Below are 12,922 nucleotides of genomic sequence, written 5' to 3'. Positions count from 1 at the left end.
AATAATAAAATAGCTTTTATTTCATCATCTAGATTAAATCCCACCGATATCGATTGGGTGACTAAGGTGTTAAATTCATTCAGATGATTAGAAAAAATTCCACCTTTCATCTTCAAATTGTATAACCTCTTCATGATAAATACCTTGTTAGATGCTAAAGCCATCACATACATGCATGAGAGTCTCCCATAATGCTTTTGAAGTTTTCTCTACTCAGACATTGAATAGAACATTGCTTGATAAGGAAAGAAAAAAGTGGCTTTGGCTTTCTTGTCCATTTTCTCCCACCCTTCGTCAGACATCTTACCTTGTCCTTTGGTTTTCCCTTCTAAAGCGAGTGAAAGATCTTGCTTGATTAGCAATGACTCCATCTGCACTTTCCACAATCCGAAATTCTGCCCCACGAACTTCTCGATTTTCCATTTGTCTGCTTCGTCCATTCTTCTGGGAATTCATCAAGATTCCCAACCAGCTTCGCCGAGCTTCTTCACCTGAGCTCTGATACCAGTTGTTGAGTGATGAAATGAACGGTACAGACCAAACAGAAAATATTAAATTAAATGCATAAGCAAAACACACAGAGAACAGGTCAAGAAGACAGAAAGTATTTTTAAAGTGGTTCACCAATTAGCTACGTCCACATTGAGCATGGGATCGCTCTCTGTTATTACTCAGAAAAAAATCTCTAATACATCAATCTGTGTCTTTCTATAATACGAACACAATATGTTCTTCTTCCTATAGCAAAAAATATATTAGCTCGCAATGACTAACAATAGTCAAATAAACCATAACCTCTGAAGGAAATTAACTGCAGCCTCATCGTGTGAGTAGAAGATGAAAAGGTCAATAAAAAATAGGAATGCAATGGAAGTGTTACAATAAGGATTGGACTGCATTTATAGTCCACATACACCAACATTTCAAAGTTCTCATCACCACAATACCCTGGTAAGCGTTGCAAGCTTTTATCATTCTGACGTGATTGAAATTTGTAACAGCATGGGGAACCATAACATAGCTCTCCGAATGACTGTCCTAAGATTTTTTTTTCAGAAATGAATAGATCCAAAAAGTTACATAAATTAGAGAAATTCAGACTAATATATATTTGGGTAGACGCTGTAGAGAAATCTCCGTGCTTAAATGTGCTCGAGTGGAAAAAGTATTCTATAGAAAATTAGAGCCTATTAAGAGGTCCAAATGCTGGAAATAAATATTGCAACACAGTTGGATCAGAAATACAGCTTATGGCATTATATTAGTAACACAATTTGTACAAGACAAACACAACATACACATTTTATCCATGAAAGCTCATGGGATTAGCAGCCAATTAGGTATGTTGCTTTGAATTTGTGAGTAACAAAACATAGCCATTTGAAGAACTAAAACTAATATTTCATTTATTGTTCATTAAACTTAAGCATCTCAAATCAAACTATTGAACATTGCATTAGAGAAAAGCTCATATGAGTCGTTCTCGGGCCAAGGAAAGCTCCTATAAAACTACAGAATCTTAAATGACCAGAACCTGTATTCTTTTTATCCACCGTAGAAGATATTTTTGAAGAATTTTCTATTTTTTGAAAGCAACCATTTGAGGGGGAAGAGGATCTAATTATACTTTGAATGCGTGTTGTTGTAGAAAATATTCCAGGTCTGCATCGTTCTTGGCAGGTATTTCATTGGCAATTATTTAACTGTAGTTTAGATTCATTGGAATACAGGGGAACCAATTAGGAGACCACAGCCTTCTTAGGGTGGAGAAGTTTTATGTGTAGCAGGAGGATCAACAGTTGCAAAAAAAATACTAAAGAGATTTGTCTATAAATATAAAAAAGCACATGGAAGATTGAGGGTGTTGAACAGTTTCCAGACTCCCTGCACTACTTAATTTGACTTACAAGATGTCAAAGATGAACAATAACGATAAGCAATGTGCCAGCACATAACAGAGTGTTATGGTAACCTTTACAGAATAATTTGACTTTACAAACTGTGATCTGACCTACGATCTTGTCCCATTTTATATCAAAACTCTTTGTATCACGCTTTAATCAAGGGACTTCTTTAGAACTCCATAGCTTTGGAGTGTGCAAGTGGCCAAAATCCAACTGAATCACAAGTTCACCTATCTAAATCATATAAGAAATAAGCAGGCATTATCAGTCTAAGCACACAGCAAACATCTTTACACATAATCTTCATTATGGAGCTCTTTAATGAATGTATAATCTTTGCCAATACGACAAATCTTTTACAATAGAAACAAGTAAAGCTAAACCAGCCTATAAATTTTTCTAACTTTGACAGAACATAAATATTCCTTCAAAGACAATCTTATTTACAGTCTTGGATTCCACACGAAAACAGAATGCCATGAATAGAAACTCCATGTGACAAAATTATGGCAATTTACAGGTAAGTGAAAATGCACATGATGTTTTCACATGCTTTTCAACACTTATATTCACTTTTCATCTGCACTTGTCATTCATGTGACCACCAGCTTAGTTCTACGCAAACTATGATCATATCAACTGAAGATAGAAGAGCTAGATCAACTTCAAAACTCCCTCAAACAATACATAAGGCATCCCATCTTGACTTCAATGTGATGCACATTAATTTGGTGACAGTCTTATTAATTAGCAGGAAAAATAAAATAAAATATCTCACAGATAAAAGATCAAGGCCCTATCAGTACACAAACTCCGTCCCAAGGACTACGAATTGGATGCCCCCTGACTAGACAACAGAATAATCAACAAACCAAAAAGTTAAAACAAAATTTATAATTTTAACCTTACTTCACGATCCCCAGTGGCACCACCATGTAGGGTCTGCAACACAATTAGGATGCCTGGATGTGTCAATCTGTCAACCTGTAGCCCACCTGCGCAAAACCGGACATATTGAGCCAAGGACATTTATTGTAGTATCAACGCCAAAGTTAAATTCAATGTCAAAATTACGTTTGGTATTTCTGTTATAAGTATTAAAGAAAACTGAGTTAAGTCATCGAGTATATATATATAATTGCAAGTGAGTTGCCTTCTTTTACTATCTCTCTGAAGAGAAGAAATAAGGTTTTATTCGCATTTTAGAAGTTGATGAGCACTTACCATCCAACAATCATTTATGATTCTTGTGTAGCTCGGGTCCAATTTTCTACAATAGTTCAAAACGGTGTTACCAGAATCGCCAATCACCCGGCAACTCTCATGGTTACTGAAGTCAGTGAGTCTGACCAAGTCTAATTCAAGTTTTTCAAAATTCATACTTTTTTCTAAAATACTTTTATATTGTTCTTTTCCAAAAGTACTGATTCCATGCTAAGTTTTTGCCAAGTCCATGTCCAAAGCAAAAATGAGCTTCCTTGGTCTGGTCACAATGGTTCAAATGGATCATATACAATTCACCAACCTTACACAGGTCTAATAAGGCACACTCCTGAACAAGGCTTCTTACAACCAATTACAAGTGTCCTTTATATGCATTTATGTACATGAAGGGGAGATAAATATTGAAACGTACGTGTGAAAGATAATTATATACGATAAACAGAGTTTATAATGTAGTTAGAGCTTACGTATATTACAAGAATTTATTCTATAATATTTGAGGTAAGGACATTTTACATGTATATATAAATAGAGTTGCATCTCATTTATTATTTATTATTTATTATTTTTCATTCAAGTGCTAAAGTGATGAAGTGATTTGATACATTGGGTGTACCATCCTCCCCTGTCCCCTGTCCCCCATCCCAGCTATTGCATGTTAACTCAACGGTTATGGGATGCTAATGGAGATCTTTCAATAATAAAGAAGATAAAATCTCATTTATTTAGATATTTAATTATAAATTGCTTTTTGCATAGAATTATACAAACTTTAGCAATTTACAACAAGCTGTACTTTTTGGAGCAATTATTAGAACTGGTTTGCTGTTAAGTTGCTCCTTCTTCATGCAAATAGTATATAAGTTATTGCTTGCATTGTTTTTCTAAGGCCCATCTCATCTGAAAAACATAGCAAATATAAACATTTCAAAACATGCAAAGATAGGTTATGATTAATATTACAAGTAAATCCCAGTATCCTCTAATTTAATCTACATCAACATCAAACATTTCAAAACATGAAAAGATAGGTTATGACTAATATTACAAGACAAGAAAATCCCAGTATCCTCTAATTTAATCTACATCAACAAATGCAGCTTGCTGCATTCACAAATAGAATTGAAAGTGGACAGCATATGATCATTTACAATTAAACATGAAATCAGAACAGTGCTTGAACATCAATAATTCAGAAGAAAGATGTAATTTCTAAATTTTGAAGGCTACAACAAGCCAAGAATGCATCCTTTAGAAATAATCGACTCCAAATGAACACATGATATCAATGTACCAAAACAGAATATAATAAAGAATGCATACAAGTACGCAAAAAAGTCCTACTAATAGGTTCATTCACACAAATATGAAATTGATTCTACAGTCGGATGGAAAATGAACAATTTTCAAACAGCCTTAAACAATCCAAGACTTCTCGGACTTCTCTGCAGATGACGTGGAATCACCTTTCCATGTAGCAGGCACATAAATTATATGTAAAGCTACATGTAGTTATAACTGAAGTGCAATAAATAAATCATGGCTTATTTAGCCATCCAATAAAGATAAAGCATCTCTAGTCAAGGTCAAACCATCAAAAGAGGTTTTTAAACTGTGCAGTTTATTGTATACCATTATTTTAATTTTCTGCATGAGTATACTTCCAAAATGCCAGCTTTGTTGCTCAAACGAGATGTAAATGAAATGTTCTATTTACCACTGGGAAGATTTCTCCAAAATCACCCTTCTGAAAGACTTAAGAGTGTACTAAAGGTACAATTTCTCATAACGATCACACCCTTCTAGACTGTGTACAAGATACTGTTTATTCTATACCATTGAGAAGCTTTCTACACAATCACCCTTTTGAAAGACTTGGAGTGTACTAAAGGTACAATTCTCCATAATGATCACCATAGATAAGACAAAATGACTGAAAATAAGGTCCACGTCTAAGTTGTCGGTTCTGGTATGAGGTCAAAAGTATGGGTACGGGACATGGGCATGCTAGTAAAGCAAATAAATTCTTGGGTGTGGTACGAATGTGTACAGTTGTGTAAAGTTTGATCCAACCATTAAACAAACTCAATATAACTATAATTGATGAACAAGAACTTTAGACACACCATAAGATCTTGATGCACACTAGTCATGATGCACACTTCCATAAAAGAAATAACACTAGTAGGATGTTATGTTATATACATCATTCAACCTTGACCCACACCAAGCATGATATATAAGTTTGATGCAAACTTCAAATAAAACCTATACAACTCAATAGAATATATGTCATTAGTACCTCCAAACCAAGCCCATCATACATCTCAATAATATATCTGTAGATCCCGCATGTAAAAACCATACAACCATGTAGAAGCATCAATGTCACTCAACCATGATGCAGTTACAAGAAACTTTCAAACAAAATTCATAATGTCATTAGAACCTTCACTCAAAAAGTCATTCAACCTAATGCACACCATATATACCATATTCCGTTAGAACATAAGATTCAATGTCATTAACCGTAATGCATATATGCCATTAGAACCTTCACTCATCATATCATTATCATCCATGAATAAGCACACTAAGCACACCGTAGAAGTTTTATGATCACTGGTCATGATGCAAGTTTAGCATAAAATCTAGAACAATTATAGGATGCTATATCACAAGAACACAAAACACTCTGTAAAAGTTAAATGTAGATTAGTTATGTAATCACCATGCAAAAGACTCGATGTGACTCAACCATGATCCATAAACAAACACACTGGGCACATCATAGGAGTTTGGCCCAACCATCAAACAAAACCCATACAAATCAATCACATATACAACATTATAAAGTTTAAACAAGATATATACAACTTAATTATGTGTTATCATATCCTAAATACAAATGTTATGTAATCACATTGCACAATAGCGAATGTCACTAACCGCATGATACATGGATAAGCACATCAAAAAATCATATCAGTATCATCAATGAATAAGCACATAAGCACACCATAGGATTTATATCACTAGTTGTGATGCAAGTTTAGCATAAAATCACTTATAAAACACAAGACCACAAAACACTCTATAAAGGATAAATGTAGATTAGTTACGTAATTTTCATATAAAACCAATAAAACTTGATTAATCATCAATCCTTTCACATGTAATCACAATGCAAAAGACTCAACGTGACTCAACCATGATCCATAAGCAAACACACTAGGCAACATCATAGGAGTTTTGCCCAACCTTCAAACAAAACCCATACAAATCAATCACATATACAACATTATAAAGTTTAAACAAGATAAATGTAGATTAGTTACGTAATTTTCATATTAAACCAATAAAACTTGATTAATCATCAATCCTTTCACATGGAATCACCATGCAAAAGACTCAACGTGAGTCAACCATGATCCATAAGCAAACACACTAGGCGACATTATAGGAGTTTTGCCCAACCTTCAAACAAAACCCATGCAGATCAATCACATATACAACATTATAAAGTTTAAACAAGATATATACAACTTGTGTTATCATATCCTAAATACAAATGCCATATAATCACATTGCACAATAGCGAATGTCACTAACCACGTGATAAACAAACACACTAGGCACATCAAAAGAGTTTTGCCAAACATATACAACATTATAAAGCTTAAACAAGATATATACAGCATAATTGTGTGTAATCACCATGCAAAAGACTCAATGTGACTCAACAATTATAGCACATCAAAGGAGTTTTGCCAAACATATTCAACATTATAAAGCTTAAACAAGATATATACAGCTTAATTATGTGTTACCATATCCTAAATACAAATGCCATATTATCACATTGAGCAATAGTGAATGTCACTAACCACATGATACATGGACAAACATACAAGTCGTGGTGCATAGATAATATGTATCTAACCACTATGGAGTGCTTAATGCTCTTGTGCACTAATTTTGACAATAAAAATACCTATACAGTCATCATACACTAGTGAATGTCACTCAACCATGATGCACGAACAAGCACTCTAGGCACACCATATGAGTTTAATTCAAACTTTTAAAAAACACCATAGAACTCAATGGCATATATATCATTAGAACCTTCAAACATAACCCATCTAGTTAACTCAATGACAAATATCATTAAACCCTTCGTATAAAAGTCATGCAAATGTCATATACATGAATGAATGTCATTCAATCATGATGCATGGGCAAACACACTATACACGCCATAGGAGTTTGATGCAACCTTCAAACAAAACCGATTCAAATTGATATGTATTTTTCATTAAAACCTTTAAAAAAAAACACATAACCCGATGATATTTCTTGTTAAACCCTTTGTGTAACAGCCATTCGATCATCACTCATAAATAAATATTAAACAAAAGTGCACTCATAACAGCATAGGGTAAACCCTTTGTGTAAAAACTATTCAATCATCACCCATATATAATATAAATATTAAACAAAAGTGCACTCAAAACACCATAGGGATTTGACGCAATATTCAAACATAACCCGTATAAGTCAATAACATATATGTGCCATTAGAACTTCAAACAAAAGCCATACAGCTAAATGACGTATATACCATTAGAACTCAAAAAAAAACCTATACAATCACAGTGCACAAATGTAAATATCACTAACAATGTTAGATGGTTAAGCACAACGCATTGTAGAAGTTTGATGTAAACTAGCCATGATAGAAGCTTAACTCAAAAGCCACATATCTTGTAAGATTACAGGTCATCTAACCCTAAGAGGTAAAATTATACACCATATATACCATATCCAATTGGAACCATCACACACTAGAGTTTATGTCACTCAACCATGTTGAATGAGCAAGCATACAAGGAATGCTATAGTAGTTTGATGTACATTAGCCATATTAAAAAGGCATTAATCCTAATGCATAAGTGCACTAGGACAAGAACACTATGCACTCAATAGCCATTAGAACCATATTAGACACATTAATTTTACTAAGTCTCAATGAATGTTATTTTTTTTATTAGACCCTTCACACAAAAGCTATATAGATAACTAATAGAGTGTACAAGTCTATCATTCCATTATAGAATTGCATAGAAGACAATGTTAATGCATGCCATCTAACCATTTAAAAAATATCATAAAACATATGAAAAATATTAAATAAAGTTAATCTAAATTCACAACAATAAAATTTAAAATATTTTGCATTTCTACATGTACACAAATGTGACTCAAACAATTACAAACCCTACCGCATTGAATAATTTCATTACAGAGGAACCATTTAAAATCGTTTTTCAGTTCCTTGCAATTCTCATTACACGATTCACTACTTCAATGCTCTTAACTTGTTCTAAAACTTTGCAGCTATGGAATGTTGGTTTAGCTACTTTTTATAAAAAAGAGTTTATGTTTTAATTAGTTTGCCATCATACTGTATATTTAATTAGTTTGCCATCATACTGTATATTTAGTGGTTTAGTTTCCCTTACTTGACTTGAACAAGCCACTATGGATGGTTGTGTTTGGGTTGGGTAAGAATACTCTGCCTTGAATTATTTTTCTTATTTGATTATTCTTCTCTTTTCTACTCACTGTCATAATACATTTATTTTCTAATGTCTCTTTTTCTAGCTCCAATTCATAAAATATCAATTCCATATACTAAAATTAAATGTACTAGACTAGAAGTAATGCGAGTTCTAAATGACTACTTCTCAAATGTCTCTATCCTGCATAAAGGCTATGGCTATGTCATGCAGTGTTTTCGTGAGCATCAATATGAAGGTAACAGGAAATCCAAATTAGCAAACAAAGGGGAATGGCAGATTTTAAATATATGTAGCATTTCCTCAAGTATTAGAAATAGTAGGGCTTATCTTTGCACCATAAACTTGCACCCCAGAAACTCTGTTTTTTTCTAATAATGCTTCTCTATTAAAGCCTCTTCATAATCCTATCCAATAGTGTTGCACTGCATTCAAACCAATTCCAGCTAATCAAATGCTTTCAAACCAATTTCAGCAAAGTCAACTCTCTAGTATTAAATTAGAAATTAGATCGTCCAAATATAGTTTGCATTGCTTCCAAATCAATTTTCAATTACTTTTCAAACTTATATCCTATTTCAAAGTAATCTGAGATTTTTTATCGTTTACATTAGAAAACTATTAGAATTTAATTGACTTGAGAGAAATAATAGACTATCCCAGGAGGCTCAAATCTTTATATACACAGCAGTAAAAACAAATTACAGTAAACAATTAACAAAACCCCAAACAACAATGCTTTCAAACCAATTTCAGGTCAAATCTCTAGTATTAAATTAGAAAATAGATTCCCCAAATATAGTTTGCATTGCTTCCAAATCAATTCTCAATTAATTTTCAAACTTAATTCCTGTTTCAAAGTAATCTGAGTTTTTTAATTGTTTACATTAGAAAACTATTAGAATTTAATTGACTTGAGAGAAGTAATAGACTATCCCAGGAGGCTCAATTCTTTATAGGCACAGTAGTAAAAATAGTAAAATACATTACAGCAAACAATTAACAAATCCCTAAACAGCACATCTTCCGTTGGCAGATAGGAAATGGGCCAACAATTTTCCTACGGCAGATAGGAAGTTGGTTAATATTAAACTTCTGATACAATTAACAGAAACCATAAAGAGCTTACAAATTTACGATCCCTATCAGTTGCCCCTCGCGTACCCCTAACAGATATGAAATGGGCTATCAATTTTCCTGTAGCTAATGGTCTCCTTACTATTGTCTCGTGACAAAAATTCACGTAAGGCTCTGATGGGTGCAAGGGTAAAGAGTACTAACACGGAGGTTCTACGGTTGACGCCAACAATGAGGGGAGCTCATGGGCTAATCTTGTGCAATGAGTACATCCTCACTAATGAGTGGCATGCCTGAAGTTTCACATCTTAGATGGGGTAATTGGTTCACTCTGAGGGATGAGATTGCTACAAAGAAAATATTGTAAACAAAGTTTACCAATGAAATTTAACTAAAATAATATATATAGAAAACTGGTAAGCAGATACATTACCTGGTAATAATAAGAAGAATTCTGCCTTTCTCATATTTGTGTTGCCGCCTCCTCTTCTCTGTCTCTTCTCATTCCTGTGTTGCCGCCTCTTCTCTGCCTCATCTTTTGCAACAAAACATTGACAAAGAAGTCTAATGGACATTCACAGCAGGGATGAAAACACCTGTAAAAGAAGATAACAGCATTCACAATGACCATTCTTTGGCTGGAGATCCATGAAACCGAAAAAAATGACTACCAAAGTAACTGCTTCCCAATAATACTAATTTCACAACAAATAATGACAAGCAACAGCAAATTTTTTTACTTAATGGATCAATATACAAGGACATTCCCTACTGTGAAGCACAGAACACATAATGAGACAATGTGTATTGATTTATTAAAATCAACGGAATGTTTTAGTAAAACAACAAATACTGAAACAATTGACTGCAAAATTCCTAGGTGTTAATAATTGTTTAGAAAGGGATGGAAATTTTATACAAAATCAAAAACTCAAAAATTTATTTTTAAGATCTCAAAAAGCTCAGTAGCAACAAAGAAATGTTCAAAAGATATTGACCACACAAAGGCGTAATAGTAGTTTGCCTTGTCAAAACCTTCTATCTAGTCACAGGCATATAGAACAATGGGCCTTTTCCTTACCATCAACATTTTAGATGACAATAATCATCATTCATGCAATTTCACAGCAGATAATAAAGTACCAAATTTATGGTTCCATTGTAAGGAATATCATAAACAATGAATGAACCAATATATTATATAAATGAACATCACATTTGAAATTAAAACTATTATGAGAACTGATAGCATTAACTTGCCGGTTACAGAGAGATTAAAAATAAACATCTAGTATCATTGACCTACGGCACCTCTACAATATGGCTATGAAATGCGGCATACCACAACTCTAATTTTTGTCGTCATAGTAGTTATCTTCCAACCAAATTTAACATCAAATCTTGAGACTGAAATATAGATCAGCACTATTAAATACACAAAAACTATGATTCTTAGTTTCCAACAACACCAGATCAAACAAACACAAGATCCTTCATAGACTCCATGGTGAAAACTGTGTGAAAACTACAAAGACCCAGAACATTATGACCAAAAATAAGGAGTGAAACATCATCTTCATGATATTAAAGATCACTTACATGCTTACAGAAAATGGACTCATAGTCGCTGACTAAAGCAGTACAACAATATTAACATAGCATCCTGTGTTGTCGTCTCCTCTTCTTTGCCTCTTCTCATCCTGTGTTATCACCTCCTCTTCTCTGCCTCTTTTTTGCTGCCACTATGAAAAAGTCCGCAACAAAATACAAGGGGAGAAAAATAACATAACACCACAAAAAATAAATTGTACAGAAAAACAACACAAGTAGACAGAACAGTGCACACACAACATTGACAAAAACGGACATTCCCAGAAAAGGAAACAACATATGTAAAAAAAGAGCATTCTCTGCAAACTGGGAATGATGAAAAAAGGACATTCACAGAAGGAAAACATCAATAAAAGATGGAAGAGAATGAATAATACAGTTCTCTTCGCAGCTATTTATAACTCCTCCTAATTTCGAATTCCTTAAACCTTAACGACACTGTTTTTATCTTAACGGCACTGCTTTTTCTAAAACGACACTTTTTTTCTTAACGGCACTGCTTTTTCTAAAACGACACTGCTTTTTTTTTAAACGGTGCAAATTTGATTCTAACGGATCCATTGTTTGGGTTTCTTTGAGTGATCTGCCCACAAAATAATTAGCGAAGTTGAGAATAGCCTGAGAGCCTCTCATAGTGGAGGTAGCTTGGTCATGAGCCAAATCAAAGCCAAGTTGAGAATGGCTGCTTCCGAAGAGTTAAATATTCCAAGCCAAATCAGGATGCATTGCCTTTTCGAATCCCTGATCTTTGCACCATATTTTCCCCACTCCTCTGTACTTCCTCTCCATCACCGGCTTCTCTTTGGCGGGCTTCTTCTGCTTTTTCCCTGTGATTGAGCTTGTGATTTTTCATTTTTCTACATAACTTCTCTGTACAGTTGTCATAGTTTAATGAAATTGCCCTCTTCCTTCATTACTTCTACACTAAATTAATTAGCAGTATTTCTTATGTTGATGTTTGGCTCCAAACATTTGGAAGCTGCCAATTAATTACGGTGCAGGGGAAGTTGCCATTTAGTTCCAAACATTTGCCACTCGAACTTGTTTATGCCACCTATTTTCTGGCTGGGGCTCAAAAAAAAAATCATCAAAAAGTATAATTTCAGCATAACCTTATCAAGAATTTTTGGAGCCAGTTTGATTCTTTTGGAGAGAGTTTTTTAAATTTTTTATTTTATTTTATTTTATTTATTTATTTTTCATGAAGGTGTTTAAGCTTCTATTTTTAAAGAAGAGAAGGTCTCATCAAATATTTTTAAGGGCTATGAGATTGTTTGGAATCTTTTCTTACAAAATAGAAGCTCCTACTTGTTAGATTGGCATATTTGAAGGGGTGAAAATGGGATGGGGCTAGAAATTGCCCCACTAACTTAAGAATATTGTTTCTCATTTGTCAATCATCTAAATTCGATTCCTAAAATAATTATAAATTGTCAAAACAATTTAAAGAGATTGAAATGAAATTTATTTAATTATTTTTTACCAGCTTCCTTAAATTTAGGAAATTTAGGAGCTTAAATTTTT

General features: G+C 33.5%; 1 long non-coding RNA gene across 1 annotated transcript; it reads right to left on the bottom strand.

Moving 5' to 3' along the window:
• Positions 1–2,226: 2,226 nt before the first annotated feature.
• LOC131063854 (uncharacterized) lies at positions 2,227–12,442 on the bottom strand. Its single transcript, XR_009111175.2, has 3 exons — positions 11,387–12,442; positions 10,221–10,383; positions 2,227–2,899 (listed from the first exon to the last, which is right to left on the bottom strand). It is a non-coding gene; the product is annotated as an uncharacterized LOC131063854 (long non-coding RNA).
• Between the last annotated feature and the right edge of the window lie 480 nt (positions 12,443–12,922).

Source organism: Cryptomeria japonica, chromosome 4 (genome assembly GCF_030272615.1).
Source record: "Cryptomeria japonica chromosome 4, Sugi_1.0, whole genome shotgun sequence".
NCBI lineage: Eukaryota > Viridiplantae > Streptophyta > Pinopsida > Cupressales > Cupressaceae > Cryptomeria > Cryptomeria japonica.
Note: the sequence above shows the minus strand (reverse complement) of the source record. Positions and strands in the feature narration are given on the sequence as shown.